Source organism: Callithrix jacchus, chromosome 5, assembly GCF_049354715.1.
Source record: "Callithrix jacchus isolate 240 chromosome 5, calJac240_pri, whole genome shotgun sequence".
Taxonomy (NCBI): Eukaryota; Metazoa; Chordata; class Mammalia; order Primates; family Cebidae; genus Callithrix; species Callithrix jacchus.
Genome location: NC_133506.1, coordinates 62,865,145 through 62,889,654, shown reverse-complemented (window position 1 = coordinate 62,889,654; position 24,510 = coordinate 62,865,145). Strand labels below are relative to the sequence as shown.

The 24,510-nt window shown below is 40.1% G+C and overlaps 1 protein-coding gene across 39 annotated transcripts in view; it reads right to left on the bottom strand.

Moving 5' to 3' along the window:
- SPECC1 (sperm antigen with calponin homology and coiled-coil domains 1) overlaps positions 1 to 24,510 on the bottom strand; it is a 498,473-nt gene that overhangs the window by 262,492 nt on the left and 211,471 nt on the right. For 2 of the 39 annotated variants that reach the window (XM_078372290.1, XM_078372293.1), the window contains exon 1: positions 1,278 to 22,572. The exons of the other annotated variants lie outside the window; for them this stretch is intronic. The gene's annotated coding sequence lies outside the window, so the exon portion shown is untranslated. Of the gene's footprint in view, positions 1 to 1,277; positions 22,573 to 24,510 lie in introns of those variants that run through there. 39 annotated transcript variants of the gene reach the window in all.

The following is a 24,510-nucleotide window of genomic DNA, read 5'->3' as shown; positions in this document are numbered from 1 at the left end:
CTAGAAAATTATAGGACCTAAAGTGATATGTATTAAATCTTACTGGTTCATAAAACAAGACTTGAAATAATGAAGAAACTGCACTATGTTCCAGGATGGGCAGACTTAATGTTATAAAATTATCCTTCTGAAGTAGCCTGGTTAAGAGACTAATTCTCCCCAGAATTTTTCATTAGGAAAAAAGAAGCTCCTTATATTTAAGTCTTTAGAAAGTGTCTTTTTAAACTGGGCATTTTCTAAATAACTTTATTTTTAAATGAAGTAATACTTCGGACAAACCTCAATTTTTTTCTTTTTTTGGAGACAGAGTCTCACTCCACTTTCCCAGGCTGGAGTACAGTGGCACGATCTTGTAGCCTTGACCTCCAGGGCCCTGGTGATTCTCTCACCTCAGCCTCCCAAGTAGCTGGAACTATAGGTGTGCACCACCATGCTGGCTAAACTTTTTGTATATTTAGTAGAGACAAGGTTTTGCCATGCTCAGGCCAGTCACAAACTCTTGGACTCAAGTAATCCACTACCCCAGCCTCCCAAAATGCTAGGATTACAGGCATGAGCCACCACATCTAATCTTCTCGATTTGTTTTAAATTGAGTTTTATAGAGACCACATGACAGAATTGGTTTTAAAAAAGCTAGTCAATTTTTTTTTAATTTAGTACTTATTCTGTTGGGTATGATCTCATAGTTACGAGTGTTAATATTGTTGAATTGAGGTTTCGAAAGACTATATAACAGTGCAGTAAGTGGTTAGGTTGTAGAGATCACCAGTATACACCCACAGGAAGAATTTTTTTTTAAAAAACTGACCTGGCCACACGTGGTGGCTCATGCCTGTAATCCCAGAACTTTGGGAGGCTGAGGTGGGTGGATCACCTGAGGTCAGGAGTTCGAGACCAACCTGACCAACCAACATGGAGAAAACCTGTCTCTACTAAAAATACAAAATAAGCTGGGCATGGTGGTGCATGCTTGTAACAGGAGGCTGAGGCAGAAGCATCACTTGAACCTGGGAGGCGGAGGTGGCAGTGAGCAGAGATTGTGCCGCTGCATTCCAGCCTGGGCAACAAGAGTGAAACTCCCTAAAAAAAAAAACAAAAAAAACAAAAACAAAAACAAAACAGACCTAATATCATGTAAATACATATTTGTGACTTAGTATAACATTTCAATGACAGCATAATACTATCACTGGATTCAGAAAGTACTGAGTCTCAAATAACTTAGACGATAGAGGAAAGGGCTAAGGAAATAGAGAACCAAGGTGATACATGATACCTGCACTGCCTGTTAAAGAGAGCTTCCAGAAAATGCTTCATCCACTTGGGCCGGAACCTAGCCATCCAGGCACACCCAGCTCCAAAAGAGGCAGGAAATGTTCTGGAACCACCAAGTGCCCAACAAAAAGTTGAGTTACTGAGGAATAAAAGAGAAAAAATAATGGGGTACAACTAGCCTCTACTTGGACATAGGCGGTACTCTGGGGGAAAACATTATAAAATATCCTGAAATATAAGTACATTTGTAAACAAATAAAACTAAATGCCAAAAGAGGTGGTGGCAGAGGTCAGTAGGTATAGGGTGATGAGCAATCGAATGGCAAAAAAAGAAAAAGAAAAACAAAGATGTTCAACATCAATAGTAATCAGAGAAATGCACATCAAATGAAATCACTTTTCAACCTTCAAAAAAAGTAACTTCCAGTGGTGGTAAGTGTATAGAGAAACGATTACTCCCATACGTCTACCCCAGTGCTGTGTGAATGATTGCAATCTTTTTTGGAAAGCACTATCGCAATAGTTTTGAAATTGAAAATATGTTTCTCTTGAGGAATCTAGGAATTCTGTCTTCTGGACATAAAAACTCAAAAATGTAGGAAAAGTTTGTTAATTGCAGTCCCTTTTTCATTCTGGCCCAAATCTGGGAATATCTGAATGTGCTAAAAAAAAAAATTATAGCACAGTCATCTTCAGTATCCTTGGGAGGTTCGTACCAGGATCTCCCATGGATAGCAGAATCCACAGGCACTCAAATCCCTGATACAAAATGATACGGTATTTGGCCTAGAACTGCTTCAGCTGGTAGAAGAGGGTGGAAGTGCTCCTCTGACTGGCGAGGGCGGGTTATAAAAGGCTGTGCAGGTCCCTCTTGTTTGCAGGGGCGCTTATGCCTGGACCCATGAGCCATTCTGTAATAAGTGCAAGCACTGCGAGGTCACCATGCTGGGGAGACTAATGCATGGTGCTCTGACCCACAACCCGTGGAGCTCCCATCTCAGCCAGGGTTTCGGATGGCTACCTCAAAGCACCTACCTGCATTTGGTGAGAAATGAAATGTTGCCTACCCTCAAGGAAAATGACTGAAAAGTAGGAAAACAAGGGGGAGGAGAGAGAAGAAAAAGAGAAGTGGTTAAGATTTTTTTGATGAAAGTAACATTTTCTGCTAACTTATTTAATATTTACTAACATTCACTGAGAACTTATTAACTTCTGGACTTTTTCTAAGAACTCCATAAGGAAACACTATCAGTCCCATTTTACACAGGAGTGGAATGAAGCAAGCAAGAAAGAAATTAGACTGTGGATCCTATAGCTAGTAAATAGGAAAGCCAGGATAAGAATTTTCGCTCCAGAAAGCATGAAGAAAAAACTTCTATCAAGAGAATTTGCAGAAATTTCTGCATTTACATAAGCCAAGGGGGCTGAATATAGTTTATATCAGGCCAAATTCATTAAAAAAAAAAACTCGACATTCAATGTGCCACAGGTCAGAGTGGTTATCTTTTGTAAATGTTCAAATTCATACCTGGATTCAAATCCCTTGGCATGAAGCAGGGAAGTCTGTAGACTAGGAATGCTGCACTGAAGCCTTCCCTAAATGTGCATCCAGCCCACTGTCCCACCCTGCAGAGGCCCAGACCCCCTAGGGACCTGAGCTACAGAAGTCCCAGTACTTAATCTCCGGGAGCAGAACAGTCATGATTATCCACACACCCAGCAAGGCCAGTGTGGTAATAGTCCTTTAGAAAGTCTCTCATCCAGCCAGGCACAGTGGCTCATGCCTGTAATCCCAGCACTTTGGGAGGCTGAGGCAGACAGATCATGAGGTCAGGAGATCAAGACCATCCTGGCCAACATGGTGAAATCCCATCTGTACTAAAAATATAAAAATCAGCTGAGCATGGTGGTGTGTACCTGTAGTCCCAGCTACTTGGGAGGCTGAGGCAGGAGAATCACCTGAACCCTGAAGACAGAGGTTGCAGTGAGACCAGATCGCACCACTGCATTCCAGCCTGGCAACAGAGCAAGACTCTGTCTCAAGAAAAGAAAAAAAGGAAGTCTCTCATCCATATTTTCAGCAAGATTTTTTTTAAAGAAGAACACCTTTGTTAAAAGGGAAAATGTCACATCAGAAAAGATTGCTGTCAACTGCAAAATATTAATCACTAGCAATACTGAACACTACAGAAAATCCAATCAATGAATGAGAAGACCAACTAAGAAAATTCACTCAGAGTTGTGAATAAAAGAATACTGAAATGCAGAGAAGTTTAAAAAATTTAAGAGACATGGAAAAGACTGAAAAGATTCAATACAAGTATAACAGGAAAGCCAGAGAGCCAGGAGAGAGCACACACAGAAGGAAAGGTAACTTGCAGTAAACAAAAGCATTAAAAGATTTTAATGTTGAGTGCCAATCTCCGGGCAAAAATTAATGAAACGAGATTCACACCGAGATGATGATCAACTGTCTGAATTCGAAGTGCTGTGCTGGCTTAGGGCAAATGACTTATGAGTGGAGGAGGAGGTGAGGGGTTCTGACAGGTCAATGATGGCATTAGGAGCTTTGGCATGACTAGATCCCCTCTGGAGGCTGCAGGCTGAAGGTGCTGGGCTCACAGCATCACCCCAAAAAAAGAGGCACGCTTTCCCAACAACTGGCCACGGTTCCCCTGCAGAAATTGAGCTGAGAGCACAGAGGCACGGCCAGGCTTTCCAGAAGCCTCTTACCCCACCCTCTACAATGCAGGGTGAGCCTGACCTGGCCTGCCCATTCCCCGGGCAAAAAGGAGGTGGGCAGAGGGCTTGGCAGAATGAGATGACAGGAAGCAAGCCCTGGTGAGGTTGACAAGGAGCGGAAGAGAATGAGTCAGGCCTGGGTGCTGACCTACAGAGTCAGCCAGGCCAAATGCAGGCAGTACCTGTGGTCAACCAGGGAGCCACCTCCCTAAGAATAAACTTTTGAAAGAAGAAAATACTTGGTGTTTGAAATTCATAAAGGAAATGAAGGGCAAGATTGCTGGAAAAGGCAAAGAAACAGATTCTTCACAGACTCCCCTCCAAGACTGATAGGGGAGGGAGAGCAATGCGACCACCTGGTCTCCATTTGGGACACTGTGAAGGCCCATTGCAGCTTGATCCCCTGGGATGGAAGAGGCAGCTGTCACAGCTGCATCCATCTTAGCCTCTCCCTCTGCCCAACCCACTTCCCTCACCCCCCTCATTGGTACTATTCCCAGAGGCATCCCCCACAAACCCTGCAAACAAATCTGGGTCACAAGGCCTGCTTCCCTGGGAAGTAACAAGGAAGATCAATTATCTCCTCACTGCATATTTACATTATATCAATTTAATTTTCAAAAATTATTCCATTTAAAAATCATCTTTATTTTAATTTAAATTAAATCCCAGTATTACAACAGTCTTTTTTAAATCAGGGATCAAAACTTCAACTGCCAGACAGGTGCAGGGGCTTACATGTGTAAAACCCAGCACTTTGGGAGGCCGAAGAGGGTGGGATCAACTCAGGTCAGGAGTTCAAAACTAATCTGACTAACGTGATGAAACCCCGTCTCTACCAAAAATACAAAATTGACCAAGTGTGGTGGTGCATGCCTGCAATCCCAGCTACTTGGGGAGGCTGAGGCAGGAGAATAGCTTGAACATGGGAAGTGGATATTGCAGTGAGCCAAGATGGCACCACTGTACTCCAGCCTGGGCAACAAAAGTGAAACCCGATCTCCAAAAAAAAAAAATTTAATTGTCTACAGAGCTGAACAAGTAAATAAATGTCTGCGAGGGCCAAGTAAAGAACAAAGGGGCTGGCAAGAACTATGGCACTTGGAGAACTCAGGCCCAAGGTGTCATAATTTTAAAAACTTAGAGCACTGTAAGACAAATACATTTTGCCAATTTGTGTCCTATGGACTGCACTTTCACAAAGATTGAATCAGCATTCACACAACTTTGCATTCAGCTTTGTTCACTTACCTGTATGTCCAACATTTCACCATGCTTAGGGCCTAATCCTGACAATTACAGTTTACAACAGCAGTCTGTACATTCTGCAATGAGGCAAGTTGCCATCATTATTCACCATTCCTTCATGGTTGAGATGGATAAACTGCTGGGACACGACCTAGCAATGTTAGTGACAGTGCTAGATGGGGACAGGTATACTGAATGTCACCATACTCATTTGTGAGCCCAGATTAATTTCTCTAAATTTAGCTTTTCAGTACTGCTCCTGATACATACACAATAAGCATGACAGTTTCATAAATACAAGTGATCACAGCTGTCTCACAGAAAATATAAACCATCTTATCGTTGCACAAATATGTTAAAGTCTGGACAGAAACTTCTTTGTGAGTAGTGATCAAAGCTGACCATTTCACCTAAACATGAAATAAAACAGAAACCTTTAGGTTATCTAACAGTCTGCATTCTTTTCATGCCAGCGCAAAGGCTAGACTTGTATTCTAGTTTTTGTTTCCCTGTGTTTCCCAGAGTGGCTTGTGCATCCCAATTTGGAAGTTTTTCTTTCTGGCCCACAATTAGGGGAAAAAAAAAAACAATAAAATTAAAAATGCTTTATAGTCTGGACTCTTCAGAGCATACAACAGAATCATATACTTCTAAAAATTGGAAAGGGATTTCATAGATGTAGCTCAAGTCTTCATTTGCCCAACATGAAAATCCATCAAGGTAAAGAAATGAGGCAAAATGCACGTAGAGTGCCCTTCTCTGAATCCAAGGTTTTGTCTAACAGTCCAACCTATCACCCAGAGAAAATGAAGCTTGTTTATTAATGTCATCCATTTATAATCAAGCCTTACCAGAGGTCTCTCCTGTATCAGTTCTCTTCAAGTTAATCTCACACACCGTCTCATTTTAAAAACACTTAGATCTGACTCTTACAGCCTTGAGGGGTAAAACAGATTAAAACTCATCAAGGGCTGGTATGCACTGAGCTTACCACTGAGGTACAGCACACTTTCATGTTGCTTCCTCCCTTTCCCCTTCTGGCTTCAGTCCCCACCTCTCCTCCCCATGTCTCTCCCAACCCTCCCAGCACCTGGCTGCCCCTCCCAACTCACATCCTCCCACGCTGGCCTGCCATGGGTCCTCACATAGAAAGAAGCCTGAATTTGTCTAGTGGCAAACCCTGGCTTAGTCCAACCGAGCCCTGGGGTTTATTCTACAGCCACAGCAAGCCAAGCAACTTGCCCCCTAAGAGAGAAAGGGAAAGGTCTACTTGAAGAGGTGATACTGGACTGAGATCTGAGGCCAGGAGGGGTGTAGTATGGTACAAGGAAGGAACAGAAAGCAGGCCCACACATCTTCCACAGGTGCCAGGACAGGGGAACAGCACCTGACCACATGCTTGTGCAATGACGCTTTATCTAAGACTCAGCTCTATGGCCACTCAGCTACCTGAGATGACATCATCAGCGGGAACAGGAAGAGAGCTCCAGAGCTCAATGACTGTACCCTAAACGCCACACCTGCTTATTACTAGGAGAATAACAAATAATAATAAACTAGCCTGTATACAGTTATGACTGGTTTGGCTACCTGCTTCCAGGCACAGAGGAACAGATGAGAGCCAGAAGATGATAAGCGAGGAATGACGAGAATGCTGACAAGCACATGACCATGAGCTGGTGATGTCCAAGAGCTGGTGTAGGCTGACCACAGCCATCAAGAAGCCCCAGAGCATCTCCAGAGTCAAAGGTGGTACCAGAATTCACATTAATAGGGATGAGACCAGCCTGAGCAACATAGTGAGATTCCACCTCTACTAAAAATTTTAAAAATTAGCCAAGCAAGGTGGGACATGCCTGTAGTCCCAGCTACTTGAGAGGCTGAGGCGGGAGGATCACTTGAGCCTGGGAGGTCGAGGCTGCAGTGAGCCATGATTGCAGCACTGCTCCAGCCTGGGTGAAAGAGCAAGACCCTCTCAAAAAACAAACAAAAAAAGGGATACCCTAAGTAATGAGAAAATAGTAAACGAAAAAGGCATGCTTGTGATGCTTTAAGCACTGTTTTCCATCTGAAATGGATAGCATAAAGTTCTGGATATCAAAATTTACAGGAGAGGTAATTTTCATGTATAGTTTACACTACAATTTCATCATTGATCCAAATACAGTTATCTCTTGATTTTCATTCTCTCTCTTTCCTGTATGATTCAAAATCCTTATGAAAGCATAAAGTGCAGGCTGTCCAGGAATTTGCGGGGGAGGAACACAGAAACACAAATACCAGCAGGCAAACAGCAGGCAGAGCCACATATCACATCCCCATCACTCACACTTTGTTAACCTGCAAATAGAGGCTGTTATAACACATTTTGGGTCCAGTTTGAAACCGTATTAATTCCACATAACTTTGGAACGTATTCAGACTGAGGCTGGAGAGCAAAAGAGACCAAAATAGAACCATAAACAGATAATTTTTGTAATAGTTTTTGACCACTATGAATAGGCTCTTTGTTTATCTGCTTACAGATCAGAAGGTTAGACTGCTTACAATGTAACCTTCTAAGATTTTTTTAAAAATTTGGCTGCTGGTGCTACAGAGAAAAAGGAGAACCAATTAGAGAAAGAGATGAATTCTCTGGCAGATAAAACAAAGGGGATTTTCAAGGGATTTGGAGGTGGTGGACACCAGTTCTTTACTGGATATAGTTTTATATCAAAATTTATTACTTTATCTTTCTAGGTTTATCATAAACCCTAATCTTAACACTCAACCATAATTAGGCTTAATTTGGAACAAGAAGTTGGAAATTAGGGGAAGGTTAAGAAGGAAAAAGAAAACAAGAAAGATACCGGTAAAAGAATATTTACAAATACATATGAAAGACTGAGGGAAAGGGGACCAAGGTGGTATTAGGTCTCTGGGACAGGGATAAAAGGAGACAGTAGGTGGGCAAGGTCCCTGTGATACCTGTACCCACCCCACCCCCTGCCGCCCCAGGAGTTCCACTGGCTCAGGATTTCTGGCTCATCTTTGCAGTAGTGTAGGCTGAGGAAAAACTCGTATCCACAAACTTTCTGGAGATCTGTGCCACTAAAATAATTTTTTAATCCAATATAAAATATTTGGCCAACCACATTAGTTTCGAAATATCAAGCCTACTTTCTTCTGAGAATTCAAAAGTTTCCTAGAAATACAAAGGACAGCTGCCATCAATTCATTAAAACCATACATTTTGCTAAGGACTCTGCAGAGTATTGGATGGAAACAGCAAAGATAAACATGGATACTCAGGCGGTTCTTACTTAGCTGGAGAAGCAACCAACTGCAGCACAATGTCTACGTGAAGGCGGTGCCAGACAACATGCCCCCTGGCTAAGCAGAAAGTGGCAGACCAATTGGATGGAGGGGGACAGCAAGGGCAACAGAACAGCAGAGGCTGGGTCTGGTGGGAGGACAGCCCTAGAGGTGTTTTTGTCTCGTGATGGTGAAGTCTTCAGAATACCTGGAACTCTTCAAAATTTTCTTTTTTCTTATTTATTTGTTATTTATTTATTTATTTTTTAAAGAAAGAAAGAGAAAGAGAAAAGGGGGAGAGAGAACAGGAGTCTTGCTCTATTGCCCAGGCTGGAATGCAATCTAGAAATAGGTATTAAAAACCTCTTTTATGCTGATGATTGTGCTTAACAGCAGAGACAGGAAGGAATAAGGAAAGAAAATAACAAACAAACAGCCAACCAATATTTCGTTTAAATCTGTGAAATGCTGTGCAAGTACTGAAGAGTGATTTGCTTCCATTTGTGTGGTCACTTTCAAAATAGGTGTAATGTGATACTAAAAAAAATTTATGCTCTGTGGACCTGGGGTGTAGAATTCTATAAATATTCACTGAGCTTACTTGTTCCAGGTCTGAGTTCAAATCATAAATGTCTCTGTTAATTTTCTATGTCATTGATCCGTCGAATATTAACAATGTGGTATAAAGTCTCCCGCTATTAGTGTGGAAGTCCAAGTCTCTTTATAAGTCATTGAAAACTTGTCTTATATATCTGGGTGCCCCTATATTGGGTACATATATATTTATGATCATTGACTCCTATTGTTGCATTGATCTTTTTATCATTATGTAATGTCCTTCTTTGTTTCTTTTAGTCTTGGTTACTATTGTAGTCTATTTTGTCAGAGACGAAAGTTATGACTCCTGTTTTTTTTTGTTTGTTTTGTTTTTCTTTCCTCTCCGTTTCATTGGTGAGTCTTCCTCCAACCTTTTGTTTTGAGTCTTCGTTGTCCTTGCTTATAAGATGGATCTGGATACAGAGTACCGATGTGTTTTGACTTTTTAATTCAGTTTGCGTGTCTGTGTCTTTGATTGGGGCGTTTAATCCATTTAAATTCAGGATTAATATTGATATTTGTGAGTTTAATATTGTCATTTAATGCTGGCTGGCTATTCTGCCCATTAGTTGATATACATACTTCATTATGGAGATACCCTTTATCTTTTGGTAAGTTTTTGGGATGACTGATACTGGTTGTTCCTTTCTGTGTGTAGTGCTTCTTTCAGAAGCTCTTGTAAAGCAGGCCTGGTGGTGATGAAATCTCTGAGTGCTTGCATGTTCATGAAAAATTTTATTTTTCCTTCATTTATAAAGCTTAGTTTGGCTGGATATGAGATTCTGGGTTGAAAATACTTTTCCTTGAGGATTGAATATTAACCCCCTCTCTCTTCTAGCTTGTAGGGTTTCTGCTGAGAGATCTGCTGTAAGTCTGATAGGCTTCCCTTTATGGGTAACCTGACCTTTCTCTCTAGCTGCCCTTAGAATTTTCTCTTTTATTTCAACCCTGGTGAATCTAACAATTATGTGTCTTGGGGTTGCTCTACTTGAGGAATATCTTTGTGGTGTTCTCTGTATTACCTGGAGATGAGTATTGTCCCACCTTAGTAGGTTAGGGAAGTTTTCCTGAATAATATCCTGAAGAATACTTTCCAGCTTGGATTCATTCTCTTCATGACATTCAGGTACACCTATCAAACGTAAATTAGGTCTTTTCACATAGTCCCATATTTCTTGGAGACTTTGCTCATTCCTTTTTACTTTTTCTTCTCTAATCTTGTCTTCTTGTTTCATTTCATTAAGTTGGTCTTCGACCTTTGATACCCTTTCTTCTGCTTGATTGATTTGAATGTTTAAACCTGTGCATACTTCTCAGAGTTCTCGTATAGTATTCTTCAGTTCCATTAATTCACTTATATTTCTCTCTAAATTGTCTATTCTCGTTAGGATTTCGTCAAATCTTTTTTCAAAGTTCTTAGTTTCTTTACATTGGGCTAGAACATGTTATTTTAACTCACAGAAGTTTCTTATTATCCATCTTCTGAAGCCTAATTCTGTTATTGGAATGCACTCATTTTCCATTAGGCTTTGTTCCCCTGTTGATGAGGAACTGTGATCCTCTGTAGAGGGAGAGGCATTCTGATTTTTAGTATTCTCAGCCTTTTTATGCTGGTTTCTTCCCATCGTCGCAAATTTATCCACCTGTCGTCTTTGTAATTACCAACTTTCAAATTAGGTCTCTTAGTGGACGTTCAGCTTGTTAATTCTCAGGGCCGAAATGTGAGCAACCCACTGCGCTGGCTAAAACAGCGGCATCAAGATTCTTGGTGCTTTTCTGTCCAGGAGTCTCCCATCTGGCTTCCCTCCTGAATCCCTTCTTCAATCAGCTCCAAACGTCGGCCAAAAGGGGAACCAGTCCCGTTTACTCTGCACCAAGAACCGCCGCACCAGGGGCACTGGCAAAACCGCAGAGCCGGCTGTAAGAGTGGTGCTGGCAACCCGTGGGGCTCCTCCGCTGGGAATCTCCTGGTCCTTGTGCAAGAAAGATTCATCTGAAAGTGTGGCATCCTCTTGTTCTCTGCGCTTTCACTGGGAGCTACAAGCCTGAGCTGCTAGTGGTTAGCCATCTCGGGTCTCTCTCCTGGTCTCCAAAATTCTCAATATTTTACTGTTCCTTCTATGATACTACATAGGCTGGTCTGATTCAGTTGGAACCATATAAAAAAAATTTTAAGTAAAATAGAATTCAACAAACTAGAAATCCCATACCTAAAGCACATTTGGGAAACATACTCAAGAGGTAAAATCCAAACACTTCTCTGAGTTAGAAATGTTTATAAGTCTGGCTAAGGGTGGTGGCTCATGCCTGTTACACCAGCATTTTGAGAGGCCAAGGCAGGAGGATCCCTTGAGGACAGGAGTTCAAGACCAGCCTGAGCAACAGAGCATGCCCCTGTTTCTTGGGGAAAATAAGTCTAAAACCATAAAATCACAGAATGTTAAAGTTACCAGGAACTTTAGAACTAACCATGCACACACACCCTAATTTTATATATAATGCAATAAGTCACCAAGAAAAATTTATGCTATTAATTCACCTTTCATGTTAAAAATAAATTCCAAAAGGAAAGTTTAGGAAAAACCTGATTGAAAGTTTTTTATAAGATAAAGATATTTAAATCCATAAAATCATTATATCTAAAAAGAAAAATAGTAAGATCACTGTAGGCCGGGCATGGTGGCTCATATCTGTAACCCCTAGCACTTTGGGAGGCCAAGGTGGGCATCAGAGGTCAGGAGTTCGAGACCAGCCAAGGGAAAGGAAGGGAAGGGGAGGGGAGGGAATGGGATGGGTAGGAAGGGAGGGAGGGGAGGGTAAGGCGGGAAGGAAGGGAAGGGAGGGGAGGAGAGAGAGGGGGGAAGGGGAGGAGAGAGAGGGGAGGGAAGAAGGGGGAGGAGAGGGGAGGGAAGAAGGGGAGGAGAGGGAGGGAGCGGGGAGGGGAGACATGGTGAAACCCCGTTTTTACTAAAAATACAAAAAATTAGCTGAGCATGGTGGCATGTGCCTGTAATCCCAGCTATTCGGGAAGCTGAGGCAGGAGAATCACTTGCACCCAGGAGGTAGAAGGTGCAGTGAGCTGAGATCACACCATTGCACTCCAGCTTAGGCAACAGGAATGGAAACTCCACCTCAAAAAAAAAAGGAAGATCAATGTGAATGTCCAAAAGGCATTTTACAAAATTCAGCAGCTATTTCTGATTTTCAGAACTATAATATATTAAATAATTCCTCCACTTAATGGAGAACACCTACCACATTATCACTAGTGCCTCTGAGCAGATAAGTTTATATCTATTCCCCTGAGTAGACAGTTTATAGTTTTCACAGTTGCCTTGCATATTTCTTACTTCTTCTCAGGTTTTATACATTTTTTTCATGCTGTGAATGAAATCTTTTAATAAGCCATTGTGGCTGGGCATGGTGGCTCATGCCTGTAATCCCAGTACATTGGGAAGCCAAGGTGGGTGGATCACTTGAGCTCAAGAGTTCAAGACCGGCCTGGGCAACACAGTGAAACTCTGTCTCAACAAAAAAATACAAAAATTAGCTGGGTGTGGTAGTACTGCCTGTAGTTGCAGTTACTTGGGAGACTAAAGTGGGAGGACTGTCTGAGCCTGGGAGGCACAGGTTGCAGTAAGCCAAGACAGCACCACTGCAATCCAGCCTGGGTAACAGAACAAGATCTTGTTTCAAATAAATAAAATAAACCATCATTTCTGATTACTAACATAAAACTACTGTTACATATACATCTACATCATACAAGCATATATGTGCACACACATACATATCTGAATATATACTCATTTCCAAGCTGCTTACCTTACTAAATTCTCATAAGTTCTCATAGTTTTTCAGTTGTTCTCCTTGGTTATTCTAACAAAAAAATTCTAGAACTTACAAGTAATGCTAATTTTGTCTCATTTTTAATAACCATTTTTAAAAAATCTTACTGTTTTGGCTAGGGTATTTGAAAACAGTATCATAAAGTCCTGTATGGGCACCACTGTTTTGTTCCTGATCTTTATAGGGATGATTTTAGTTTCCTGTTAAGCATGGTATGTGCTACTTTTAGAGCTTTTTTATTTTAGAAAAAGATCCATCCCATTCCAACAGGAATTAAATGTATATGAGGTAGATGTTAAATTTTATTAAATGCATTATTGACATATAGTGATGGTAATTTTTATCTTTAAATTTACTGATTTTTCCAGTTCTATTTATATAATAATATTTTTGCATTCTTGGAATAAGCCGCTTTTTAACCAATGATGTAGTATTTTTTTAAGTATATGATTGAATTAAATTTGGCTTATATTTCAGTCAAGGAGAGCATCTACATTAGTAAGAATATACTGTGGCTTTCTTTGTTCGTACCATCTTTGAAAAGCTTTGGAAACAGAAATAGTATTAACAGTATTAACACTACTTTAATCAAAACAAATTGGAATACTTTCCACTTTTTCTGCACTTTGGAAAATTTTTTAAGCTTCTATTATTTGAATATCCCCTTCATAATTCTGGCTATATTTGCATTCAGTTGCCTTATGTGTTTAATATTTTTCTGCATAAACTTAATATTGACTCATTTCTTCTTTAACCTAACCTGGTCCTAAACAAGACATATATTAAATATACTAGTTATAGTTTTTCTAACATATTTGAATTATTAAAATAAGAAATAATCATCTGTACATATAACGTTACCTATGCCCTTTGTAATAAGTAATATCTAATATCTTTGGGAAACATACCACACAACTTTAAATAGCACAGAAATTATATCTTCCTCATATTTTAAAAACTTTACCTATAACACCATCTGGATTCAGGATTATTTTGGGAGCCATTTTCTTAAGTCACTTTGTGATATCTTCCAAGATTATTCTTCTGTCCAAATGTTTCATTTCTTTATAAATTGACTTTGGTAATTGTTTTCGTAGATAATTTCAATGTTATCAAGATTTTCTATTTTTTATTCTAGTTTTTTAAAAATCTCCAACATCCCTCATTATATACATTCTTACATAGCTAATTTGGGGTATTTGTGTTATCGTATTTCTTGATGAGTCTAACTAAAACTTTATTGTTTAACAAAGAGCATACTCTTAAGATTTTTCAATTCTAGTGGTTTTCTTTTTTGCTTATTTGTATTTATTCAACAGATATTTATTAAATACCATTCATGTGTCTGTTAAGGTACTAGGTACTGAGGAAAGAGGAGAATGAAACAGACACAGTCGTGACTTACTTCATTAATTTCTGCCATTTTAAAAACTCCCTCCTGTTTTCCCAGATTTCTTTTGTTGTTTCTCTTCTTTCAAATGGCCTTTGTGTAGAACTTACTTTATTTTCATTCTTTATTTTTTGATAATAAATGCTTTCAGAGGAATAAATTTGCTTATTATTTGTAACTTTATTTGTATTTCATATTTTTCTAAATGATCTATAATTGTAGTTTTCAATTCCTATTTGAGTCAAAATTTCCAAATAGATTGTTTTTAAAATGTCAACTTTCATTATTTTCAGTTTTATTGCATTATGATCACAGAGTGACCAGTAAAATTTCCCTCGAATAACAGTAATGAGGTTTTTTTTTCTGGCCTTAGCATAAATCAATATGTTAACCATTCCATGATCATTTTGGAAAAATGGTTTGTGTAAGACATGGTTAAATTCTCTCACTACACTTGTGAGTTTTTCCATGCATTTCAAATAGGTCTTGCTTTAATTACTTCCAGTTGCTATTTAATGAGTGGACTTTGTAACTGCTGTTTTTCTTCTTGAATTGTACTTTTATCAGTATAAAAGATCCTATCTCATTTAATATACTTTGTGGTATACTGTGTCTTTAACTGATACTACTGTTTCAGAAGAATTATCTTATAAGATAGACAAAGCCAAGAAAGATATCCACAATTAAATCACATTTTGTTTTACTCTCAAGAAAGATACTGCTATTCACAGAATGGGAGAACATTTTTGCTATTTATCCATCTGACAAAGGTCTAATGTCCAGAATCTACAAGGAACTTAAATTTACAAGAAAAAAACAACCCCATTAAAAAGTGGGCAAAGGACATGAACATATACTTCTCAAAAGACATTTATGCAGCCAACAAACATATGAAAAAAAGCTCAACATCACTGATTATTAGAGAAATGCACATCAAAACCACAATGAGATACCATTTCATGCCAGTCAGAATGTCAATTATTAAAAAGTCAAGAAACAACAGATGCTGGTGAGGCTGTGGAGAAATATACTGTTGGTGGGAATGCAGTCCAACCATTGTGGAAGACAGTGTGGTGATTCCTTAAAGACCTAGAACCAGAAATGCCATTTGACCCAGCAATTTCATTACTGGGTATATATCCAATGGAATATAAATCATTCTATATCATAAAAATTCCTGTATTACAATGGCATCCAGATGCCATGATGGAACTGGAAGCCATTATCCTCAGCAAACTAACGGAACAGAAAACTAAACACCTCATGTTTTCACTTATAAGTGGGAGCTTAACAATGAGAACACATGGACACAGGCAGGGGGTGGGAACAACACACACTGGGGCCTGTCAGGGGGTGAGGGTGGTAAGAGGGAGAGCATCAGGATAAATATCTAATGCATGTGGGGCTTAATACCTAGGTGATGGGTTGATCTGTGCAGCAAACCACCATGGCACACGTTTACTTATGTAACAAACCTGCACATCCTGTACCTGTATCCCTGAACTTAAAATAAAATTAATTTAAAATTTAAAAAAAGATACTACTTTAAAGACAGAAAGTATTAAAAAAAAGCAGGCAGTATTCTATCAAGTCAAATTTCTTTGGAATTAGATGGAAAAATATTTATATATTTTAAGTGCTAAAGAAATGCAAACTCTAATCAAGTGATATGGCCGTTTGAATAGGGGTTTCAGGCCTCTATTAGAAGCTACACGAATTAAATAAAAGTTGAATGTATGGCACATAAGTATTATGACACCTCTTTCTTCAAGTGTTGAAGTCCATTCCATGGAGAAATTACAAAGGTCGTGAACAAGAATTCTATACCCAGGCAAAGTATCAATAAAGTGTAAGGGCAAAACATAGATATCCTCACATGAAGGTTGAGAAAACTTGTCCAGCACAGAATATCCCTGAATATGCTCAAACCAAATATCTTCAAGAATATGTTCCAACCAAAGTAAAGTGGCTCGAGTGGATATCTGAAGTCTAGGAAGGGTAAGAATCCCAACCTTGTCCCTGTCAGAGATCTCTGCTGATTAAAAAACCTCAGCAAATTGAGACGACAACCCCCAAAATTATATGGGACCAGGCATAGTGGCAAACAGTCAACACTTTGGGAGGCTGAGGTGAGAGGACTGCTTGAGGCCAGGAGTTGGAGACTGGCCTAGGCAACACAGTGAGACCCCATCTCTCAAAAAAAAAAAAAAAAATTCTTTAATTAGCTGGGCATGGTGGCACCACCTGTAGTCCTAGCTACTCAGGAGGCTGGGCAGAGAGGAAGGTCAAGGCTGCAGTGAGCCAGCATCGTACCACTGCACTCCAGCCTGGGCAATAGAGCAAGACTGTGACTCTTAAAAAATTATATGGGAAGAAATCCCAACATTATTGGGAATAAAACACTTATGTATACATCTTTTAATCCTAGAAAGATTTAGAACAAGTGGGGAAATAAAAGAATCAGACAAATAGTAATAGTCCATATTAAGAAATACCTCCATTATAGAATTATACTTTAAATGTTTAAGAGTAACAGGTCAACCTTGTGATTCCAATTCAAAATGTGTAACTGAGTCATTAAGTTGTAATTTTAAGTTTGAAAGTGTGCATCTACATATACACACATACAAAGAGAGAATGCAGACTGGGCACTGTGGCTCACACCTGTAATCGCAGCACTTTGGTAGGTCAAGGTGGGAGGATAGCTTGAGCCCAGGAGTTCAAGAATAGCCTGGACAATATAGAAGACTACGTCTTTATTTAAAAAAAAAAAATTAGCCAGGTGTGGTGGCATGCTCCTATAGTCCCAGCTACTAGGGAAGCTGAGGTGAGAGTATCGCCTATGCCCAGGAGGTCTACACAATGCCACTGCATTCCAGCCTGGGTAACAGAGAGAAACTGTCTCAGAAAAAGAGAGAGAGAGAATATAAATGTTCTGGAATATATAAGAGGACTTAAGAATCACTAAGTTTATTAGAATAATTATTAAATTTATAAGACTTTAAAAACTGGACTTTTTTTTTTTTGCCAGACTTTAACAAGAACCTAAATATACTAAATTAATAAACACAAACTTAAATGTTAAATTTATTAGCAAAGTTTGTAAACAGAACTGAGTATTAACCAAAGACTGTTAAATAGTGCTTATTAAATTTTACTGCATTTATAAATAGAACATATAGAATAACAAGACCGTTGAACCTGAAAGTTTAAAGAGCTACTTTTTTATTATTCACAACTTTAAATGGCTTAATTTTAAAAATCAAAGTAACATAAATAGGCTTTTCTATAGTATGTATGATTTTTTTGTCTTAATTGGGGAAGCTCTCTTTTTAATGGAGAGTTTAACCCATTCACATTTATTACAGTACCTATATTTGACATGACTTCTTAGATTTTTTTACTATGTATTATCATTGATATCTGATGCATGTATCTTCACTTTTTTTTTTTTTTTTTGGAGACGGAGTTTTGCTCTTGTTACCCAGGATGGAGTGCAATGGCGTAATCTCAGCTCACTGCAACCTTCACTTTCTGGATTCAAGCAATTTTCTTGCCTCAGCCTCCTGAGTAGCTGAGATTACAGGCATGTGCCACCACGCCTCGCTAATTTTGTATTTATTAGTAGAGATGGGGTTTCTCCCTGTTGCTCAGGCTGGTCTTGAACCTCTGGTAATCCACCCACCTCAGCCTCCCAAAATGCTGGGATTACAGGTATGAGCCACCGCTCCAGGCTGCATCTTTACTTTTACAAAAGCAAAGAGAATGCAAAAAAGAGAAAAAAAAAAATCCAAGAAACAATGAGTTAACCAGAGAGTAAGATAGGATTAGAAAGCAACCACTCCAGACCAAAATATTTTGGAGGGTTAAGAAGAATTAACAGCTAAAGCTTATCAGGCACTTTCTATGTGTGTCTATTTTAAGCCTTCATATGTTTTAACTTATGAATCACCACAATAACCCTGAAAGGTAGATTGTATTACTCTTTCCTTTTCTAGATGAAGAAGTTGAGCCTTGAGTCTGCAATCCCAGCACTTTGGGAGGCCCAGTTGGGCAGATCACCTAAGGTCAGGAGTTCAAGACCAGCCTGGCCAACATGGCGAAAACCTGTCTCTACTAAAAATACAAAAATTAGCCAGATGTGGTGGCACACACCTGTTGTCCCAGCTACTAGGGACAGCTACTTAGTAGCTGTAGTCCCAGGTACTGAGGCAGGAGAATGAATATCTTGAACCTGGGAAGCAGAGATTGCAGTGAGTCAAGAACATGTCAATGCACTCCAGGCTAGGCAACAGAAAGAGGCTGTCTCAAAAAAAAAAAAAAGAAAGAAAAAGAGAAGTGACAGAACTGAGTTTGAAAAGGCAGCCTAGCTCCGGAACCCAAACTCTTAACCACTGTGCTTCTTGGTTTTAAGAAAAAAGAAATTCCCTCTACCAGTCTGCAAAAGTAAGAAACTGGGTAATAGGCTAAAAGCATATTAATTTTAAAAGTAGTCAGGAAATTCAGACCATCCTGGCTAACACAGTGAATCCCCATCTCTACTAAAAATATAAAAAATTGGTTGGCCGTGGTGGCACACGCCTGTAGTCCCAGCTACTCAGGAGACTGAGGCAGGAGAATTGCTTGAACCTGGGAGGCAGAGGTTGCAGTGAGCTGAGATCGCACCACTGCACTCCACCCTGGGTGAAAGAGATTCCGTCACACACACACACACACACACACACACACACAAAAGTAAACAGCAATAATACTTGTATCAACTATTTTTTATTTTTATTTTTTATTGCATTTTAGGTTTTGGGGTACATGTGCAGAGCATGCAATACAGTTGCATAGGTACACACATGGCAGTGTGTTTTGTTTGCTTTCTCCACTTCACCCACATTTGGCATTTCTCCCCAGGCTATCCCTCCCCACCTCCCCCTCCCACTGGCCCTCCCCTTTTCCCCCCAGTAGACCCCAGTGTTCAGTACTCCCCTCTCTGTGTCCATGTGTTCTCATTTTTCATCACCCGCCTATGAGTGAGAATATGCGGTGTTTCATTTTCTGTTCTTGTGTCAGTTTGCTGAGAATGATGTTCTCCAGATTCATCCATGTCCCTACAAATGACACGAACTCATCATTTCTGATTGCTGCATAATATTCCATGGTGTATATGTGCCACATTTTCCCAATCCAGTCTATCATCAATGGGCATTTGGGTTGATTCCAGGTCTTTGCTATTGTAAACAGTGCTACAATGAACATTCGTGTGCATGTGTCCTTATAGTAGAACGATTTATAGTCCTTTGGATATATACCCAGTAATGGGATTGCTGGGTCAAATGGAATTTCCATTTCTAAGGCCTTGAGGAATCGCCACATTGTCTTCCACAATGGTTGGACTAATTTACACTCCCATCAACAGTGTAAAAGTGTTCCTTTTTCTCCACATCCTCTCCAGCATCTGTTGTCTCCAGATTTTTTAATGATCGCCATTCTAACTGGCGTGAGATGGTATCTCAATGTGGTTTTGATTTGCATCTCTCTGATGACCAGTGACGATGAGCATTTTTTCATATGATTGTTGGCCTCACTTTCTTTCATAAAGTGTCTGTTCATATCCTTTGCCCAATTTTGAATGGGCTTGTTTTTTTCCTGTAAATCTGTTTGAGTTCTTTGTAAATTCTGGATATCAGCCCTTTGTCAGATGGGTAAACTGCAAAAATTTTTTCCCATTCTGTTGGGCGCCGATTCACTCTAGTGACTGTTTCTTTTGCCGTGCAGAAGCTGTGGAGTTTGATTAGGTCCCATTTGTCTATTTTGGCTTTTGTTGCCAATGCTTTTGGTGTTTTGGTCATGAAGTCCTTGCCTACTCCTATGTCCTGAATGGTTTTGCCTAGATTTTCTTCTAGGGTTTTTATTGTGCCAGGTCTTATGTTTAAGTCTTTAATCCATCTGGAGTTAATTTTGGTGTAAGGTGTCAGGAAGGGGTCAGTTTCTGCTTTCTGCACATTGCTAGCCAGTTTTCCCAGCACCATTTGTTGAACAGGGAATCCTTTCCCCATTGCTTGTTTTTGTCAGGTTTATCAAAGATTGTATGGTTGTAGATATGTTGTGCTGCCTCCGATATCTCTGTTCTGTTCCATTGGTCTATATCTCTGTTTTGGTACCAGTACCATGCTGTTTTGATTACTGTAGCCTTGTAGTATAGTTTGAAATCCGGTAGTGTGATGCCCCCCGCTGTGTTCTTTTTGCTTAGAATTGACTTGGCTATGCGGGCTCTCTTTTGGTTCCATATGAAGTTCATGGTGGTTTTTTCCAGTTCTGTGAAGAAAGTCAATGGTAGCTTGATGGGTATAGCACTGATTCTGTAAATTACTTTGGGCAGTATAGCCATTTTTATGATATTAATTCTTCCTAACCATGAACATGGAATGTTTCTCCATCTGTTTGTGTCCTCTCTGATTTTGTTGAGCAGTGGTTTGTAGTTTTCCTTGAAGAGGTCCCTTACGTTCCTTGTGAGTTGTATTCCAAGGTATTTTATTCTTTTTGTAGCAATTGTGAATGGCAGTTCATTCTTGATTTGGCTCTCTTTAAGTCTGTTATTGGTGTAGAGGAAGGCTTGTGACTTTTGCATATTGATTTTATATCCTGAGACTTTGCTGAAGTTGCTTATCAGTTTCAGGAGTTTTTGGGCTGAGGCGATGGGGTCTTCTAGGTATACTATCATTTCATCTGCAAATAGAGACAATTTGGCTTCCACCTTTCCTATTTGAATACCCTTTATTTCTTTTTCTTGCCTGATTGCTCTGGCTAGAACTTCCAGTACTATATTGAATAGGAGTAGTGACAGAGGGCATCCTTGTCTAGTGCCGGATTTCAAAGGGAATGCTTCCACTTTTTGCCCATTAAGTATGATATTGGCTGTTGGTTTGTCATAGATAGCTTTTATTACTTTGAGATACATTCCATTGATACCGAGTTTATTGAGGGTTTTTAGCAGAAAGCGCTGTTGAATTTTGTCAAATGCCTTCTCTGCATCAATTGAGATAATCATGTGGTTTTTGTTTTTGGTTCTGTTTATGTGGTGAATTACGTTTATAGACTTGCGTATGTTGAACCAGCCTTGCATCCCCGGGATGAATCCTACTTGATCATGATGGATAAGTTTTTTGATTTGCTGTTGCAATCGGCTTGCTAATATTTTATTGAAGAGTTTTGCATCTATGTTCATCATGGATATTGGCCTCAAGTTTTCTTTTCTTGTTGGGTCTCTGCCGGGTTTTGGTATCAGGATGATATTGGTCTCATCGAATGATTTGGGAAGGATTCCTTCTTTTTGGATTATTTGGAATAGTTTCAGAAGAAATGGTACCAGCTCCTCTGAGGCTGCTGTGGTATGGATACTGGCTGTCTCACTGGTAATTTGGCCTTGGGTGATAGCTGTATGTGTGGCATTTGGAGCCGGTGACACCTCGGTGGCACTAGCTATGGCCTTATTCGCAACTTTCTTAGCCTTGAAAGCTTTCTTAGGTTTGACAGAGGTTATCAAGGCCTGGGAACTGGCTGACTCATTGGCAACTGGAACGTGACTATTCTGTGAGATGACTGGCAGGTTTAGGACTTGCAAGGGTGACTTGAGCTGTGTAGTGACACCCTCATAGCCAGCTGGGGATTGGGAGCCTTGGGCTGACTTGGCAGTAACTCTCCTCATCTTGTTGGCTTTCTTAGGCTGAGAAGTGACTGAAGAAGCCTGAGTATTGGCTACCTCGGTAGTAGATGAAGCCTGGCTGATCTGGGTGATGACTGGCAGGTTTAAAGCTTGCAAAGTTATTTCGGGCTTGTTGGTGGCAATCTCACTGGCAGTTGGGACTGGAAGGGCAGCAGGTGTGGCCTTAGTAATAGCCTTTATAGGGGCCTTCTTGGTCTTGCTTTTCTTAGGCCGGTTGACAACTGGTGGGTCCATGGCCAGGGGGTCCTTGGTTGCCGCCAACAGGGTATGCATCAGCAAGACACTGTCCTCTTCTGTGGTCTCAGTCTGTATATCTGGAGGGAAGGGAAGCCCCAGGCTCCCAGGGGGAGGCAGAGGGCCCTGAAATGGAGGCAACCTATATCCGTAGTCATTTCTCCTATCCATCTTTCTGGGAGGCCGAGTAACAGCTGAGCCTTGTCTTCTTGAATCGAGAAGGCGTCTGCTCTCTTCAAGCCTCTCCTTAGGTCTCCAACTCTTTTCCATTCTCCTTACTCCTCCCTCCTGTCGTCATAGATCATGAGTTATTCAATGTAAGATTCCATTGTCTTCTCTATAAATCTAAACATACTGCCTGCTTCTCCAGTAAATAATACATGAGATCCTGATATTTTAAATGCTGATTAGCTTTCCATTTTTAGAATCAACCTATAAATGATGCACAGAAGATTTAATAATACTAATTATGGAACAGTATGTAAATGTTCTAGTCATGTGAAAGGTTAAGAGGCAGACTGGGAATAAGTCGGGGAGGGGAACTCTGATAATAAGGCAGAAGACATTTAGGGGCACTATATTCTCATTTACTTGTAGTGAAGCCTAGCACACTGTTTAAAGCTGGTGAGTCAAGAAATACAAGTGGAAAACAACAGATTTCCTTAGAATTTTAAAGTTTTTTTTTTTTTTTTTTTGAGACAGAATCTTACTCTGTCGCCCAAGCTGGAGTGCAGTGGCATGGTCTCGGCTCACTGCAACCTCCACCTCCTGGGCTGAAGTGGTTCTCCTGCCTCAGCCTCCCAAGTAGGCTGGGATTGCAGGCGCCACCACTGCACCTGACTAATTTTTGTATTTTTAGTAGAAACAAAGTTTCACCATGTTGGCCAGGCTGGTCTCAAAATGAAAATTTCATATAGTAAAGTGAAAAGAATTTTACAGTAAACTTCTGTATACCACCACCTGTATTCCACCATTAGCATTTTTATACTAACAATGGATTTAGAAAATTTAAGTATGACTTGCAGAAATGAGGGATGAGGGGAATATGTATAGCAGGGAAAATGTACTTAATTCCTCAGCTTTCATAGTGTGGGTGAGTAGCAGAGAGACTTTAAAGCTAACAAATCAAGAAACAGTAAAGGTGTAGTATATAATGTAGAATTATAGAAATAACTACCATTTCTTTGAAATGCATCAAAAAATGAAACGGACTAATGGGTGGGCAGAGGGATGAATACAAAGATGTACAAACAAAGCAAATACAGCAAAATATTAATTTAGAATCTAGATGGTTGGTACTATGTAAGTCTTAATTCTTCTGATTAAAATGTTTGTAATAAAATACTGATGCAAATGTGGTTGAGAGTGGTCATGAGGTCTACAAAGACACACTAATGTTTACCAACATCCATGCTTCTCTCTGCTTGGTGTGCTGCAGTCTCCTGGCATGTCAGTGGGATTGTTTGACTGAGCCTGGCCAGCGGAACGTTCATGGAAATGATGTGCATCACAACTAGGCCTGGCGCCCAAAACCTCCTGCAGGGTCCTCCACACGCCTTCTCCTCTGCTGACTGCTGGCAGATTCAGAGCAAGTTGGGAGCCATATGTTGAAGAGGAGCATCCACTAACCTGAGACTCTAACCACCTTTTAATGGCCCCCAACTCAGACCAGATGCGACATGAGGGAGAAATCAACTTTCACTGTCCTAAGTGGCTATTTTGGAATTTATCTGTAACCACGGTTAGCATTAACTGTAAATAATAAAAGAGTGTACCTGAGGAGCTTTTATTTCAGGTGATTTGCATTTACTTTTTAAACACATACATGCAAATTAAAAATAAGTAATAAGCTAGTGTGGGGTCTGGGGAAAACCTTACTTTCTAAGACTAAACTTACTTTCTAAGACTTCTTCAGCACTTTGGGCACCTTGGTGTCAGTCAATATAAAAAGGCAAAATTGCAAAATGCACCCCTTCCTCTGGGTTGCTACAACCCTGCTGGGCCCACTCAGCTCTCTAAGCAGGTGACTTTGAACAGTACACAGACTGCACGACTATGCCCGGCAGCCCTAACAATGCAGGTGCTGACAACCTGGTTGGAAACTGAAGAACTGTAAACTAGGACCTTTTAGGAAGCAAGAGCCACCAGCTTTCTTCTCTGCCCAGG